General features: G+C 42.2%; 1 long non-coding RNA gene across 1 annotated transcript in view; it reads left to right on the top strand.

The window, feature by feature from the left end:
- The window catches only part of LOC134730213 (uncharacterized), a 57443-nt gene that overhangs the window by 22780 nt on the left and 16268 nt on the right, over positions 1 to 18395 (top strand). Inside the window, exons 2-3 of the long non-coding RNA XR_010111877.1 lie at positions 15627 to 15742; positions 16120 to 16326. This is a non-coding gene — a long non-coding RNA (uncharacterized LOC134730213). The remainder of the gene's footprint in view (positions 1 to 15626; positions 15743 to 16119; positions 16327 to 18395) is intronic.

Genomic DNA, 18395 nt, shown 5'->3' with positions numbered 1-18395 from the left:
GAGATTGAGTATCTTATCTGTGTTGGAAAGTCATTTGCATTTCTTTCTTTGTCAGTTACCTTTTCATGATCTTTGCCCATTTTTCTATGAATTGTTGGCTTTTTTTCTTATTGATTCATAAGAGCTCTTTATATATTAAGGAAATAGACCAGTGATTCATGCTAGCTAAAGCTCCATTTTTCTTTACTTCTAATAACCAGTCACTGCTCTCATATGTCCTTTTCCTTATTCTGTCTCCCACCCTGTCTCTCCTATGACTTCCTTGTATAATTAATTTGTCTCATTTATAGGGAAAGGAAAGAAAGATGAGAGTCAGTCTTGCAAGGAAGGACACTTTTGAATGGCCAGTAAGTATACATTTTACAAGATGCATATTAAGAAAACCTGAAGCCATTATCTGCCAACTATAGGAGTATCAAAAGACTGTTCTTCCTCTTGGTTGGTTCATGGCCACTTGGCAACCTTGTATCTTGCTCATTAAGTATAAATAACACTCACATTGAACACATTTTATAAACTTATATTTATGCCCCCTTCATTTTTTTTTCTCTTCTCTCACTCCTACTTCCAATTTTCTCTCAAATCGTGGTCATCACTTGTCCGGTGCAAGTAATATCTCTAGACTCTTAACTCATCATCTATCGAAGCAGGGTGATCCACATGCCGAGATTCTGATGGAGAGAAAGCCTCAGCTCTTGCTTGGGACTAGTCCTAGCCTTTTGTAGTAAAGTCCTTAGGCCACTCTTTCCTCTGACTGATTCAAGGATGTGGGGACCCCAGGGAAGTGTAGCTCCTCTCTCTATGGGTTCCTGTTGAGAACTCATCTTTCCAAATCATGGAAAAACCAATTCGACTTCAGCTAACATGGTAATGATTTGTGGGGAGCAGCAGAAATTCCCCTGTAATTATGTGTGAATTGATGTGTGATTTCCTAATGAGCTTAAGTGAAGAAATCATCATTTTGTGATAAATGCTTTATATCTTAAAATGCCAGCAACACATATCTAATAAATTCAATCAAACCACTCTCATTCATATAACATTTGCAATTATTATTTAACATGCTGGCTTTCTTTGCTGCTTTACTGCTTTGGGTAATTGCAGAGTCTGAAAGTTCCCTTTTTGTAAATAAAGCCACAGAAACTCATTATGTTGGAGTTTTTCTTAAAGCAATCATAAATGAGTTCATTTTGAAATGCATTTGCATGCTGTGCAGGCCAAGACCCCCTTATCAGAAAATGTTGTAGCCATTGAATGAGTTTGCTAAATCAGGGACATTTGTTCCCAGAATGAATCAGGTCACTCTGAGACTGCAGCTTGGGCACCTAACCATGTCCAAACAAGTTGGGAAAAATATTTCAATGATTAAAAGATGGGCCCTTTTTACTGAAGATATGATGAGGGCCAGTGGAGTCAAGTGACATGACCAGAGGTCGCAAGGCAGCAGTGATAGAATCCAGCACAGAGGACAACATAACATATTGATTAAGGAATCAGTTCAAGATTCAGATTCTAGATGTGCTACTTCATAGCTGTGTGACCTCAGACAAATTACTCAGCCTCTCTAAGCCTCAGTTTACTCATCTGTCAAGTAGAGAGAGACCTATTGTTGGGAGGATTAAATGTGGCGGCCTATGTAAGAGCTCTAGGAACACTGCCTATCATATCACAAATGTTTGGCAAACAATTGCTAGTCATATAATTATTGATAGCTTCAACACTGATAAATATCAGCAGTAACTAAACTTACCCCTTCACCCTAAGCATTTTCCCTAGTGGCCAAGATGGTAATCGGTTCTGTTTGTGTCTTCTAAGGAGCTGAGAGGGTGGCAGAAGTTGAAAATAGTTTTATTCCTGGGGCCTAAGGTTATTTCCTGGTAAGTTGCACTGAGTAGGCTGCCAAATCCTAAATCTCCTTCACTTGAGATGAGTTAGAATTTGGGGTTTGGTAAATGGAGGCCCAAACTGGTTTTGAGACTCCTATAAAAATTAGTAGCAGTCAGCTCAAAGCTGGCAGGATATATTAGAAATCTACACAGTACTAGACTTCCTGGGGCCCCTTCTAAGAGACTCTGCCCCATCCACAGGCCCTGCTCAAGGGGCAGTTACAGGCAGCCATGTTTTGTGCTATGTGACTCAGCTCACCTCCTCCCTAGGCCACAGCTGATAGGACATGCATAGGCCTTTGACCAGGGGCAGTCCTTAGGCTTTGCAATGACATGGAAGACAGGCTGGACCAATTGTATTTCTTCACTTAGTAACTGAAACTAAACACCACCATGGTGGAACTGCAAAGGGATGAGATAGAACTGGATCTGAAGGGGCTCTCATGATCCTTGTGCAAGTTAAGACTGGACAGAAGCCAAGGGAAAGAAGAGGAAGGTCAGGGGAGTGAGGAAGAGAGCCTCCATGTGGAGAAAACAGGGTCAGTTGGAGAGAAACCAAGGATCTTGTTAATTCTGGGTGCAGTTCTGGTTCAGATGGTTTTCCAACTCCACACACAGTCTTTCCATACTTTGACAGACCCCCTGTGCCTTGAGGCAACTTGACTTGAGTATGGGCTCTTCCTGTGTCCTCATAAGAGACCACTTCAAGCCTCAAGCCCAGCATGGGCTGCTGGAAGACAGCAGGAGTAGAATAAATAGATAGGTAAGATAAAGGTCAAGACTCTTCTGTGGCAGCAGCAATATGGAGCATTGTTAATTATTCTGCAAGGAATTTGTTTATCCATTATTTTCCAGACAACAGTGCAGACCTTGTAAACTGTAATAGAATGTTTGGTTTCTGATCATAAATGAATTTTAAAAATGTAAATTCTCAAGGTATTTAATTCTAATAGAATTCAAAGAACTTAAACTTCCATTCAAATAGAGAAATCTATTGTCCTTTTAGACAATTGGCTTTTTCATAGGTCCATCCAAGGACATTAAAGAAAACATATCTGAATGTTTCTTTGTTGGAGCCTGCCTCGATTTCACAGTGGCTCGTATTTTTTCCTAATAAACATCCCCTCTTTTCCATTTTTCCCCTGCCACCACAATACTACATTCTCTTCCACCTGATCTATTTTTAAAAAATAAATTTTATTATGCATATTTAAGGTATTCAACATGATATCATGGGATACATATAGAGAGTAAAATGGTTACTATAGTGAAGCAGGTAACCATATTTATCATCTCACATAGTTACTCATTGTGTGTGTGTGTGTGTGTGTTTGTGGCAAGAGCAGCTAAAATCTACTCATTTGGCAAAAATCACAAATACAATACAATATTATTACCTTTAGTGCTCATGTTGAACATCAGATCTCTGGGCTTGTTCATCCTATGTCTCTGCTACTTTGTGTCCTTTGACCTACTGAAGTATGCAGGTGGTCTCCCTAAGCTATGTATGTGGTAGGTGCTCATTAAGTGCTTGTTGCATGCTTCTGCTGTAGGCAGACAACCAAAACTCCTCAAAGCCATTTCTTCACAAAAGGAAACAAAACTTGAAAAAAAGTGTCTTATCATGGAAAATTTCCAACATATACAAAAGTAGAGAAAGTGGAACAATGAATTCACACATATCCATAACAGATCCAAGCATGATCAACTCAGGACCACTCTTGTTTCACATTATTTCTCTTGCCTCCTCTTCTTTCATGTGGATTTGGAAGCTAATCTAAGATATCACAATATTACACAAATATTGTTGTGTGTATTTCTAAAATAAAAGAATTATTTTAAAATATAACCAAAGTACTATCTTTACAATGAAATGAAATTAATAACAATTACTTAATATTACTAACTATCCGGTGTTCCAAATTTCCCCAATTGTCTTATCAATATTTTTCTTTTTTTGAGACAAGGTCTTGTTCTGTTGCCCAGGCTGAAGGACAGTGCTGTGATCATAGCTTGCTGCAGCCTTAACCTTCTGGACACAAGTGATCCTCCTACCTCAGTCTCACAGGTAGCTGCGACCACAAGCACACACCACCATGCCTGGCTAATTTTTTTATTTTTTGTAGAAACAGGGTCTCACTATGTTGCCCCCGCTAGCCTCAAACTCTGGAACTCAAGAGATCCCCACACCTTGGCTGCCCGAAGTATTGGGATTACAGGTATGAGCCACTGCACCCAGCCCAGTGATTTTTATAGTTCATTTTTTGGAAGCCTATTTCAAATAAGCCCAACACCTTATAAAGGCTGATATGTTGCTTAACTGTTTTAATTTTTAAGAATGTCTCGGTCGGGCGCGGTGGCTCGCGCCTGTAATCCCAGCACTTTTGGGAGGCCGAGGCGGGCGGATCACGAGGTCAGGAGATCGAGACCATCCTGGCTAACATGGTGAAACCCCGTCTGTACTAAAAATACAAAAAATTAGCCGGGTGTGGTGGCGGGGTAGTCCCAGCTACTCAGGAGGCTGAGGCAGGAGAATGGTGTGAACCCGAGAGGCGGAGCTTGCAGTGAGCCGAGATCGCACCACTGCATTCCAGTCTGGGTGACAGAGCGAGACTATCTCAAAAAAAAAAAAAAAAGAATGTCTCCTTTTTTTCTTCCTCCTCCTCTTTCATTCTCTCCCTCTTTTCCTTGCAGTTTAGTCTTTGATCTAAACTTTATTTCATCTTCAAAGTATTCCACAGTCAAGATTTTGCTGACTACATCTTTATGATGTACTTAAAATGTAATTTTATCCATTGTATTTTTTTTTAAATTGGTTTTTCGATCTAGAATGAAGTCTCAATAAGATTCAGGTTCAACATTTTGGCAACACTTTAAAGATGACATTGTGCACCTCCCACAAGAGGCACATAATGACTTTTTGTCTCCCTTTTTGCAATGTCAGCGGCCACTGATGATCATTCCTAATTCTATTATTCCCTCTTCATTTATTAACACATATTTTCTAAATTCAAACATTTCATCAGTGGTCTAGTTATCCTGAAATGTTGAGATGTAATTCATGTAGGAAAGGCAAGATAAATGCTTGGTTCAAAGTTGTTTGCTGGTTCCCTAGTTGTTTGTTGATCCATTAAATGTGATCAATGAGTTTCTTTCTCAAGTATTATTCTGGATTCAGGGATTTAAACATATTTGGTGTGTTTCAATCCACTGCAGTTTTTTTTCCATACTGATGGCCATATTATTCCACTTTTGTCTCTGGGGAGCCTCTGCAAGTTGGCTCCTGGGTTCTTTTGACCTGGCTCCAGTGGTCTTTGATGTCTTGCGTGCTGTCTGATATAACAAGATGCCCCAGGCTCATCTTGTACAGTTCCTACCCGAGACCTGGAATTAGCTTTTTCTCTTGGAGAAATCAGTTATTCCCCCTGGTTCCTTTTAGTGGAAATGGCATTTAAAGACCACAATCTGGACGCTAGGAATATTCAGTGGTACAGGGTTGGTTTTTATTTCTGGGCTTTTTCAGAGTAAATATGCATTTTTACAATCTATTTTTTAATTTTTAAAAAGAGGTTTTTTTTTTTTTTTTTAAAGAGCAGTTTTATGTTCTCAGAAAAATTGAGCAGAAGGGACAGAGATTGGTAAGAGTATGTTTAGCTTTGTTAGAAACTGCCAAACTGTCTTCCAAAGTGGCTGTACCATTTTGCATTCCCACCAGCAGGGAATGCAAAGATCCTGTTGAGAATTTCTGTTGCACCATATTTTTACCAGCCTTTGGTATTGTCAGTGTTAGGATTTTGGCCATTCTAATGAGTGCGTAGTAGTATCTCATTGTTGCTTTAATTTTCAGTTCCCTGATGATGTATGATGGGGAACATCTTTCCATATGCTTATTTGCCATCTGTGTATCTTCTTTAGTGAGGTGTCTGTTAAGGTCTTTGGTCCGTTGTTTAATGGGGTTGTTTGTTATCATCGAGTTTTAAGAGTTCTTTGTATATTTTAAATAATAGTCCTTTATCAAATATGTTTTTTGCACATATTTTCCCCAGTCTGTAGCTTATATTTTAAAGATAAAATATACTTTGAGTTCTTGCTGATACTTCTAATTCAAATTCAGGACTACAGAGTATTTAGTTAATCAATCGTATATTTTAAATTCATTGCAAATTTTTTTTTAGTTTGCCACTCATTTTCTTTCTTTTTTACTTTGCTCACGTGGCTTCTCACCATACAAAAGTGTTTTGTTATTTTAAATTGATAAGTAATGATCTATCCATCTGTTCCTTATTTCATCTGAATTTTGAGTCATAGTTAGGATGGGTTTTCCCATTCCCATGTTATAAGAGAATTCATCCATATTTTATTTTAATATGTATATGGTTTCATTTTTATTTACCTTTAAATTTCTGACCCATTTGAAATTTATCTTACTGTGACTGGGTGAAGAAAAAATTCAACTTTATATTTTCTATATGGCCTTTCAGTTAACCCAACATCACTTACTAAAAAGTCCAACTCCTCCTTCTTGATATGCGATAGCACCTTATCATATATATATACAGTTCCACATGTAACTGGGCCTATTTCTGTCCGTTGTGCCTTCTGTCCAGTCATGTGCCAATACCACAGTGTTTGAATTATGGATGCTTCAAACTATGCTCTTCTTTTTCAGAGTTTTCCAGGTTATTCTTGCTAAAACAAAACTTTTGAGTGAGGACTGATCTTCATCTCCTACTGGGGAGAGGTCTTATGCCTACCTTCTGAGATGGACCCTCGCTGAGTTGGTCACTGGGGTTGAGAGGAGACATGAATGGTCTTTCTTCCCCTCAAGACAGAAGTTGGCAAATGATGGCCCATGGCCTCATCTATTTGTAAATAAAGTTTTATTGAAACATAGCTATGTTTTGGCATTTACATAATGTCCATGGCTGTTTTTGCACTCTGATGGGGGAGTTAAGTAGTCAAGATAAAGACTGTATGACTAGGAAAACCTACAATGTTGAAATACTCTCTCTGGCCCTTTACAGAAAAAGTTTACCGACTCCTGCCTTAAGAGAACACACTGGTATCCTAATGAGTCTAGAGATAATGCTAACCCCAAAACGGGACCAGTGACATAATTTGTTGGGCATGGCACACAATTCAAAAATCAGGAAAGAAGTGCTGTTAAAGGTGCTAAAATATAAAGCTTTTTCCTACCTTCTGTGGTTTCTCTCTTCATTTGTCATGTTGTTTTTTATTTGCTTTTTAATGTCATTCTAAGTAAAGAAAAATTAAAATTCAAATTATTAGCATGAATTTTACCTTTCATCTTTACATTGTATAATACCTCTTTTAAATGCAAATATGAGCATTTGACTTGTATGCAGAATCACTGGATTTACTCGATTCATAGTTCTTGGCTTGTCCCTGGAGGTGCCTTCAGCTAGCCAGAACAAACAAACACAAGCCGGAGTCTGCAAGGTTGGAAGGAAGAAGAGAGGCTCCCCGAGTGGTGGAGTGGGCCTGGACCAACACTCGCCCAGGCACAGGGTTACTTGCAGGGAGAGTGCACACCCTCAAGGAAGGCCCGGGCTCTCCCTCACAATTCAGGGCACATGGGGCTTAATGTCTGTCCCATTCCTTCTTCCCACCAGCTGCTGCACCAACCAGCCATTTCCAGGTCAAGGGCAGGAAAGTCCCGCAGAGTCAGCCTCACAAGCACAAATGACCTCCAAGAATATTGCAACCTCTGTACCAGGACAGCTATGTGCCCGGATCAGGGGTAGGCCAGAGACTTGCCCCCACTGAGGCACCCCTGGCAAAGTGTAGAGCTGCCAGCCTGCTGGGGGCCAAGGGCAGCCCTGGGTCTTTGGGCTATGGAAGGAGATGGGTACTGAGAACTATCCCAGGGTGTCAGCAGGAGGCTGGACCATGTGTCAGCCAAAGACCCCAATGTATGCTCCATTGTCCCATTGGATTTCACTTACAAAACACGAATTCAAAATAAAGTGATTAAGAATTTCAAGATGGTGACCACAACCACAGAGGCCTAATCCCAAATGTGGGGCCACGTGCAACTGCACTGCTTGTGCCCCCTTAAAGCTGGTCCTGACCTCAAGCAATACAGTGATGCTGGGAATGTCTGTCAACACAACTGGAAAGGAAATACGTGGGGTGTATAGGTATTTTGGGGAGCCTGTATATGTGTGGTGCTTCTCAGTGTCACCTTAGAGGGGCTGTCCATTTGTTTAAATCCTACTTTTTTTTTTTTTTTGGAGACGTAATCTCACTCTGTTGCCCAGGCTGGAGTGCAATGGCATGATCTCGACTCACTGCAACCTCTGCCTCCTGGGTTCAAGCGATTCTACTGCCTCAGCCTCCGAAGTAGCTGGGATTACAAGCGCACACCACCACAGTGGCTAACTTTTGTATTTTTTAGTAGAGATGGAGTTTCACCATGTTGGCCAGGCTGGTCTTGAACTCCTGACCTCAAGTGATCCACCGGCCTTGGCCTCCCAAAGTGCTGGGATTACAGATGTGAGCCACCAAGCCTGGCCAAAATCATACAATTTTAATTGTCTTTTTAACCAATTTTTAAAAATTATAAAATAAAAGTAACATAGACTTTATCATGGTGACCATTTTGAACAGTTCAGCAGCATTAAGTACATCTACATTAGGGTGCAACCATCACCTCTGTCCCTCCCCAGAACCCTTTCATCTTGCAAAACTGTACCCATTAAACAGTAACTCATCATTTCCTCCTCTCTCCAGCCCTGATGATCACTGCATTTTCTGTCTCAATGAATTTGACTACTCTAGGTACCTCATTTAAGTGAAATTGCCCAGTATTTGTCCTTTGCAATCAGTTTATTTCACTTCACATACTGTCCCCAAGGTTCATTCATGTTGTAGCCTGTGCCACAGTTTATTTCCTTTTTAGGGACGAATAACAGTGCATTGTATATGTACATTACATTCTGTTTATCCATTTATTCATTGATGCGTACTTGGGTTGCTTCCATGTTTTGGCTAGTGTGAATAATGCTGCTATGATCACAGATGTACAATTTATTGTCTTTTAAAACTTAGCTTCTGTCACTGAGTGTTACAATGATGCTGCAGCTACTCTGTGGGGACCTGGAGCCTCAGAGACATGCCCAGATTTCATACTCAATGCTCCACTGAGGATTTGGGTTCCAGCCTGCATAGATTGGCAGCAGAAGGAAAATGTTTCGGAAAGAGACACCACTGAGCATTATTTTTCTTTGTTTCTGCAAAACAACTTTGGTTTATTTTCTCCTATTTGAGTCTTTGTTTTTACCTATGCAAATGTGATTCATCTTTCAGCACTGGAGAAGGGCCCTAAATAACATAATTACTTCACCAATCATCTACTTGGCTACTGGAAATCATCTTTTTAGTGAGGTCGACCGTCGTTGCTTGAGCTCTATACAGACTTCAAATGATGAGCACGCTTCTTTTCTTAACATGCTAATTTGCCTCTGAAGCCAGTGTTATTTTAAAAGGGGGGTTTAATTGGATATTAAATCTGCAATTGAAAGATTAAATTATGAAATAAACAAACATATCAATCTAATAGGTCTTTGGAAAAAAATCAGGAATTCCACTCTAGTTTTTAAATGCAAATGCATTCCAATATATATATTTAATTCTCTGCCCATTTTGCTGTGCTTTGTAGCTCTCAGCCTGAATTCTTTCCTGGGTTGCTTCCAAAGGAAATCATCTCAGGAGGCTGAGTAAGCTCAGGATTCTGTGAGCACTGGCCCCAAAATAACCTTTTGCTTAAAGACTTTACCTGTATAAATGAAATTCAAGAAATGTTGAGAAACCATTTTGAAATGAATAATACTGAAGCAATTCCAAGGGGTATAATTTGGGATGCATCAAAGGTGGTGGTAAGAGAATACATTTACCTCACTGTAAGTTTAAAGGAAATCAAAGATCAAAACAGATACATTCTCGAGAAGGAAATTAAGAAATGAGAAGTACATCATAGCTATAAAAAAATCCCAAATGATTCTTCAGAAAATTATTTCAAGGCAAAGTAATACCTTTTTTAATAGAAAAGTACATGAAACCCCCTCTCCTCAAGTTTATAAAGCAGGCTTCCTGGGAATAGGAAATAAAGATGAGTAGCTTTTCAACTCTACATTTTAAAAAGGTACAAGAAAACAAAGATTTTTTTTTAACCCCTAAAATAAGTACCTATCTGGGAGAATGGGAATACCACCATGATATGAGGGTCTCTTTAGATACAAGTGCTCTGGGCTGAGAGAAATGAAAGCAATATTCATTAGCACCAACACAACTCTGCAATCAGCCATGCTAGGCTGAATTAGACACATCCACAGTGCAAGAGTGCTCCTGGGGTAACCAAGATGGGGGCAAGGAGGAAAGCAGGTGATGGCACGTACTTGCCGCCATCTCTACCTCTTAGGAAAGCCTTGAAAATGTAATATTATGGCTGGGTGCAGTGGCTCATGCCTGTAATCCCAGCACATTGGGAGGCCAAGGTGGGCAGATCACTTGAGGTCAGGAGTTCAAGACCAGCCTGGCCAACATGGTGAAACCCCATCCCAACCAAAAATACAAAATATAATAGCTGGGTGTGGTGGCGTGCGCCTGTAATCCCAGCTACTTGGGGGGCTGAGGCAGGAGAATTGCTTGAACCTGGGAGGTGGAGTTTGCAGTGAGCCAAGATGGCACCATTGCACTCCAGCCTGGGTGACAGAGCAAGACTCCATTTCAAAAAAAAAAAAAAAAAAAAAAGAAATAGTTTCTGTTAAAGTGATATAACGTTTTTGATTTGTCTCAAAAATAACATAGAACATGGCCAAGTGGGTAGGGACTCAGGTGAAACAAGACTGTCCAGGTGTTGATAACTGTTGAAGCCGGTAATGGGTACAGAGGAGCTCATATACCAGTGTCTATTTTGTATATGATTGAAATTTTCCATAACAAAAAGTTTATTTTAAAAGAAAAAAGCCATCTTTACTTAGGAATCCTCTACCCATTTCCACAGGCAGAAGAGTCTCACACTTTCTTTCCCAGAACAGGCCCCATGCTAGTTCTATGTGGAGCTATAGCCCTTCTGGGTTCCCAGTTCTGGCCACACCAACACTGACTGAGGACAATCACCCACTGACACAGCAGCCTGCTCCAGGAGATCAGGAGGCGGTACAGGAGCCAGGTTTGCTGCAGGGGGAAGGAGACAGGGTAGGGTCCTCGTGATGGGACTTGAAGAATCTCAAAGAGCCCACACTGGATTCCATTCAGCAATCATCTGGCTTAGAGGCCAACATTCTTTTTGTTGAGTTTGACTTACAGCAAGACTCTTTCCCCTTTCTTTTTCTTCTTTTTTTTTCCTTTGTATCAGGATGCAAATGTATCTCTCTTCACTCCCTATAAATGGCTAGTCCTTCAAGGCAGGGGTCCCTAACCGTTTTTGCACCAGTGTCTGGTTTTGTGGAAGACAATTTTTCCACGAACCAGAGGTGGAGAGGTTGGTTTTGAGATGAAACTGTTCCACCTCAGATCATGAGGCATTAGATTCTCAAAAGGAGCACGCAACCTAGATCCCTCGCATGCACAGTTCACAATAGGGTTGGTGCTCCTATGGGAATCTGATGCCACTGCTGATCTGACAGGAGGCGGAGCTCAGACGGTAATGCTTGCTTGCCTGTGGCTCACCTCCTGCTGTGTGGCCCAGTTCCTGCTTTAAGGAAGAAGGGAAAAGGAAAAGAAAACCATTGCCTAAATGCTTATTGACTAAGCGTTAAACAAAGAGCCAGGCACTTTACATATGATAGTTGATGTAATCCTGTCAGATGAGGCAATTTTAAAAAATCCCATTTTTAAAAAGAGGCAACTGAGATGGTGACATTAATTATTAAATTGAAATTCAAATTATTAGCATGAATTTTATTTTTCATCTTTACAATGTGTAATACCTCTTTTAAATACAAATATGAGCATTTGATTTGTATGCAGAATCACTGGATTTACTCAATTCATATTTTGTGGCTTGTCCCGGGAGGTGCTTGCAGCTAGCTAGAAGAAACAAACACAAGCCAGAGTCAGCAAGGTTGGAAGGAGGAAGAGTACCTTTGGTTGCAGACTAAAATAGCAAACCAAACTCAAACCGTTTCAAACAACAGGAGAAACTTTTTGGCTAAGGTAACTCCAACAGTGCTGCAGGTGGCAGCGACAGTTTTTCCAGGGCTGTGGTTCCTGTGTCCCTGTGAGTCTCCAGACTGCCTTCCTCCGCGCACTGGCTTCATCCACAGGCTGGCTTCCCTCAGAGCAAAAAGGCTGCCGCAGCCTCAGCCTATCCCCATCGAGGCAAGAAAGAGCTTCTTCTCTTGATTCAGCACAACAAGCCAAGTCCTGCAGTTCATTTGGATTAGACTAATCAATTATTATGGACAGGGAGAGCCATGTGATAAGCAGCTCAGTCCCATCTCTTGAACACAGCAAAGAAAAAGGATGAGATTATATTGCATGGTTATGCCAATTAAGGCCCACCCTTGGGGCTGGGACTTTGGTTAATTTTCCCGAAACCACAAGACTGCTGCAAAGTTAAATAATTGCTATAAAGCAGAGAACTACATTCATCAGAGTTCCACAGAAAAATAGTTGGAGAGAATTAGCTTTCCCAGGGGTCTTTGTGCTTGTCCATTCACAAGAAAGGAGCTCTCGGAGAAACAAAACAAAGCTGCCCCTCGTCCACCGATCCTGGTGTGACCCAGCTTGGCGTCTGAGCAGAGGAAAAGTGTTGGTGGCCATTTCTGGTATGGGGAAAAAGCAAAAGGGAAGATGGTGCTGAAACAGCCAAGTGGATAACTTTTGCCTTCAATATACAAGAGATATTGAGAGAGGCTGTGATAGGGAGAGAAGCTTTTTTTTTTTTTTTTTTTTTTTTTTTTAAGACAGAGTCTTAATCTGTCACCCAGGCTGGAGTGCAGTGGCACAATCTCAGCTCATTGCAACTTCCACCTCCTGGGTTCAAGCGATTCTCCCACCTCAGCCTCCCAAGTAGCTGGGATTACAGGCACCCACCATCATGCCCGCCATACAGGCACCTGCCATCATGCACCCATACAGGCATACATGCCTGCCATGCATGCACCCATACATGCACCCATATACCCATACATGCACCCATATACCCATACATGCACCCATGCATACATGCACCCATACATACATGCAGCAGGCATACATGCACCCATACACCCATACATGCCCACCATACAGGCACCCACCATCATGCCCAGCTAATTTTTGTATTTTTTAGTAGAGATGGGGTTTCACCATGTTGGCCAGGCTGGTCTTGAACTCCTGACCTCAGGTGATCCACCCGCCTTGGCCTTCCAAAATGCTGGGATTACAGGCATTAGTCACTGCACCTGGCTGCTTTATTTTGTTTTCAATGGTGTTTGCTGTGCATTGATCATTCTCTCTTTCTTTTAATATTTGCTAGAGAAATGGAGTAAAGAAGTGAAGCATTAGTAATTAATTTAAATTGTTGGATTGTGTTTCTCCAAACATGCTACTGGGCTGAGAATGGACCATGTAGGGCTCTGGGATTTATTCAGGTTACCTAGCAAATTGAAGCAAGATATCATCAAGAACCAAAAAGGAATAATATGGACAAAGTGTGTTCTGGCTGTGTAGAAGCTGAGGGCTGCTGGAAGCGGGAAAGTCCTGGTGGAGGAAGTGGAATCTGATATCCAGCAGTGCAGAAGGTTTGGCTGGTGAAACTGAGGGGAAGGTGTGAAATTGGCAAAGAAAAAGTTGGGAATCTGCAGAGAGAGAGTAATAGCACACAGTGGGGAGGAAGCACAGCCTGGAGGCAGGAAGGACAGGGTCCAAGCATTGGGCAGCCAGGGAGAAAGGGAAGGCCATCAGGAGGGGAGCTGGGGAGATTGCCAAAATTCACCCTTTATTAGGAGAGCTTAGATGTAAAATATGGCCCTTGACACTATTGAATATATCATAGCAGTTAGATGGAATCAACTCAATGTGCATATTGTACATGGATAGAACTCAAACACATGGTGGTGAGCAAAACAAGAAAGAACCAGAAGAAAGTCTGTAGCACACTATCATTGATGTAATTTAGAAACCTCTACACCCATCAAGCTAAACTTTACAAGGACACAGACAACCAAGGATACCGTGTGCATCAAATTCCTTAGAGAGGGCACCTGCAGGGAGGAGCAGGTGCACACAGGGGCTAGAATGGAAGAGGAGAAAAACAAGGACCTCCCCCAAACAAGAGAGGGAACTGGCATGGAGAGGTGATGGTGAAGTGGCAGGAATTAGGGGATAAGGTTACCTCAACTTCCTAAATCTACATTCAAAAAGGAAAAAGCGCAAAAGACAGTCTTGGTTGACCACACAAGACCAACAGGAGAAGAGCTGTGGGCGCCAGTGGCAGCTCCTCCCATCTCCCCTGCTTTTGATGCTGCGAAAGGGAATAGCAGGTAACTCCACATCCAGGAGCTGCCACAGCAGGGCACGGGATCAGGGATGGCCTGTGGGGTAGCGGAAAGAGCACAGGAGTTCCCTGGCCTGCCACCATCTGGCTGGTGACCGGTCAACTCCCTTCCCTGTTCTGGATCCAAACTGCTTATCTATAAAATAGAGGGTTTGCACTGCAGGTCCTCTATAGACCCTTCCAAATCTAAAATCCCTACCCTTCCTCCTGACCTAGGAGAAAATACCAGCAACCTAAGGAAAGTTCAGCGCTAGTCACCTCCCAATTCTGGGCCATCCCAGAGGGTAGAGTCAGGCTCCACGATTTGATTTCATGGCCGGTGAATATAAAGCAAATCCATCAATGACCCCTCAATACGCTGATATGAGAATTACAAATCAATCTTCATAGAGGTTATATTGTGTTTATAATGTGCTTTGCACACGTTTGTATGACTCATGAAACCCTAAACGTTTGTTTTTCTCTAAAAGAAGGAGTTATATTCAGTGACTGAAATGAACCATGCCAGTGTGTGTGTGTGTGTGTGTATGTGTATGTGTGTGTGTGTGTGTGTTTGGTGTTGGAAATGGGTGTAAATGCTGTTATTTTCCTTTCAGTAATAAACTGATTTCCACATCTAGGCAGGAGCACTCAAGGAATCAATGCTGTTGACCACTGCCACAATTGTCATGTTTTAAGCCATTTCTCGTTTTATTCATGCTCTCGTGTATCTCCTGTGTTTGACAAGCTCTTTCTCTGGGTAACAAAGGACCATTTCTAGTTCCCTAGAACTGCTTATTTTGTCCCCTATTGTTTATTACAATGCAGGTGTGGACTATTTGTGAATTTGCCTAAGTAACAGAATTGAAGGTAGAGTAGTTGTAGACTCAAAATTTATTTATGAAGCATTAATATGGAACCTGAGCCTGGAAAGGTGGCGGGTGAGGGATTTCTGTGGGAGCCGGGAATGTTCTTCCTCTGGATTAGGGTGTTGGTTACACAGGGTATGTTCAGTTTGGGAAGACCCATCAAGCAGTACATTTATGTGTTTTTCTGCATATATATTATATTTCAATTATATATATATTTAATAAAAGTATTGAAGTCACCAGTAGCTCATATTCTTGTGGGGATATCTAGGGATTAACAATCATTAATGGACTTGGATACTAGTAGTCAAATTTCATCTCAGGCTCATAGAAGTTTAAACATGGAAGGGATCTTAGAAATAATTCAGTTTAATTTTTAATTTACAGCTGAGGAAACACAGGCCCAGAGGGAAAGTGGCTTGCCCAATCCCACACAGCAAGGCAGAGATGGATCCCTCCAGCTCTCTCCTCCCAGCTAGGGCTTAGCGACAACACAGCTACAGGTGAGATGGTGCAACCAAAGAGAGCTGAGCTGTTGGAGACAAATATTGTGCTTATTCAGATATTCTCTGGTGGTTTCAGTCTAAACTGAGGAATTATTTGTGCTGAAGGTCACCTACCATCCTATAGTAATCTGTGGCAAAATTACTGGAATCTACATCTGAAAGTCCTTCTGCGGGTTCTTACTTCTAAGTCAAAGATTATCTGAATTAAGGCTGGATATGTGTTTGTGAAGGGAGAAGGTAATAATTTACCAGCGATTGATGGGTGCTGTTTACATATAGAAGCATTTTTTTTTGAGTTTGGAGCTAAGGTAATTTGCTTTTAGATATGCAGAATAAGGCAAGGCCATTTCTGTTTCCTGCCTTTCTCCTCCCAGGGGCATGAGATGCTCAGAGGCCTGGTCCTCTGGCTGGTGGAGCCTTGGAGGCAGTAGTGAAGATCCCTGGAAGAGGGAGGCCATGAAGAGGGATGCAGATACCTGGCAAGCCCACCTCCCTTCTGTGCCACCTGCCAGCCTTCTCTGACATTCCCAAACCAGGGACCAACACCGCCAATCAGGGAGGATTTACACGCATTTAATTATGTAAGTCTCATTAGTTTACGCAGAGGGAACTCGTACGATGAACACACTCTGGCAAGTCGGTTATTTAGCACCTCTCCCTACCTGCTCCACCTGGAAGAGGCCCATGAAATAAATGCCCTGAGTCGTTTGGGCAGTAAACTAGAAACTCAGAATCCATAACTCAGGTTGCCACTGTCAGTGTAGGAAATGCTGTATTGGCAATTTCAAACAAATAAACTGGTTTTGGGGGAGGGAGTGGGGTGCTGAGAAGGGAAGGGGAGGGAGGGACAGACACAGGGAAGGGGAAACAGAAAGAGGATGAGAAAGCATGCCCTAAACAAGGAGGCTGCCACAGAAGTTTGTGCTTCAGGCCAGAACAAAAGGCAGAGGCCTTTAGCAAGGCAAGTGCTGAAGTCCACAGGCAAGGAAAAGAAAAGACTTTAAGCAAGGATTAAAAGAGGCAGAGAAACTCATAACCTGTGTTTGTTGTACCAGAAAGAAAAGCTTATACATATAGTTTATTAGTTTCCACCATTGTCATCGCCTCTGGCAGCATGTACAGTAGGAAATACCAGAAGGGAGGAAAAAAAGCAAAACAAAACTTAAACTTGATTCCCCTCCTGCTAACCCTGTCCTGTCAAGCAAGGCGAGATAAGGGGAACAGTTCACCTTGTCCTCCTGAAGATCAGGCCATCAGGATAGGGTGGCCTAGGGATCACCATGAAAAGCAGCTGAGTTGTTGTTGCTGTTACAACTCAAAACCCCTTTTAGAAGCTGGGGCCCCAGCCAGGCTTTAGAAGTCCACAATGGACATTGTTTCAGGAATCCCCCACCCTGCAGAAAAGGGACTTTATTTTTGTTCCATCGCAGCAGAGCTCTAGCTAATGTCCAGCCTCAGGCCCTTTCCCGCACAGCTGCCCCTGGCAGGACGCTCGCCGGTTTAGCCCAGCCTGTCTGCCCCTCCACCTTTTGCCTTCTCTAATTCTCCCCAGATCTCTCTCTCCTCTTTTTTTTTTTTAATAGTAAAAAAAAAAAGCTGGAGAAGCTACTTGAAGTCTGGGGTTTGGACAGGAGGTGAGATCACTCTCCCAGAGGCACCATGGGGCAGAAGTGGAGAGCCAGGCACTGTCCCCAGCTGGCCTATCCTGGCCACTTCCTTCCCAGGCCCATGTGTGTCACTGGGCTCCTCAGAGTTGGTGTGACCCTGGGTTCCATGGGAAGGGTCTGCTTCTCCAGCCCAGGCCTCTTTCTGATCCGTAGGCAACGGCTGTGGTCTGGGCAGGCTGCTTTCTCCTAACCTGCCTTAGGGTTTCTTTCAGCTTAAAACAAAAACAGGGTGCTCCATGCACACCATTTCTAGATTCCATTATATTTAGCAAGCACAAGGCCCTGAGTCTGCTGAGAAGGGCTGAGTGACTTTTATTAGTGATTCATGAACTGGGCAGCATCCAGTCTACAAAACAGACTGGAGCTCCACTGGGTGAGGCAGAAGAGTGGGTTTCTGTAAGGCAACTTGAGCAGGAACAGGGAGATAGCCTACTGCAAAAAGCAGATTGGTTAACATCAGGTCACTTCAGGTTACTCTCCTTGTGTGGGTTAAAGCAGACGGGGCTCCCTTATCACAAGCTCAGTTGACTGGGCCCCTTTTGATGGGTTGCTGTGAATCTCTTGTTTCTTGGTAAACGGCCCTATTTGGGTGTTAGGCTACTGTCTCTCCTGATTTCTCAGAAGGCCAGATCTTAAAGGTAAACAGCTTAGGTTTCAGTTTGGTGACATGGGCCTTAGCATGAGTGACTTCACTTTAGATTGGTTTGTCAGGGTTTAGTGCAGGAGCTCAGTCCAAATCAATGGTCTTCCATAAATTTTATCTCACTGAGAGTGTTTGTGACGTATGTGTTATGTATGAGCACAGTCCAAAGCCAAACACAGGTTGGGTCATTCATTCAATAAATGTTTACTAAGCTTCTATTTTGTGCCAGGCACTGCTCTGAAACTTACAGACCAGCAGTGAACAAAACAGATAATTTCTGACTTCATGGAGTTTACATCCTAGTTGGAGAGACAGAAAAAATACTAAATAATTCTTTAAA

The sequence above is a fragment of the Pan paniscus genome, chromosome 3 (assembly GCF_029289425.2).
Source record: "Pan paniscus chromosome 3, NHGRI_mPanPan1-v2.0_pri, whole genome shotgun sequence".
NCBI lineage: Eukaryota > Metazoa > Chordata > Mammalia > Primates > Hominidae > Pan > Pan paniscus.
Note: the sequence above shows the minus strand (reverse complement) of the source record. Positions and strands in the feature narration are given on the sequence as shown.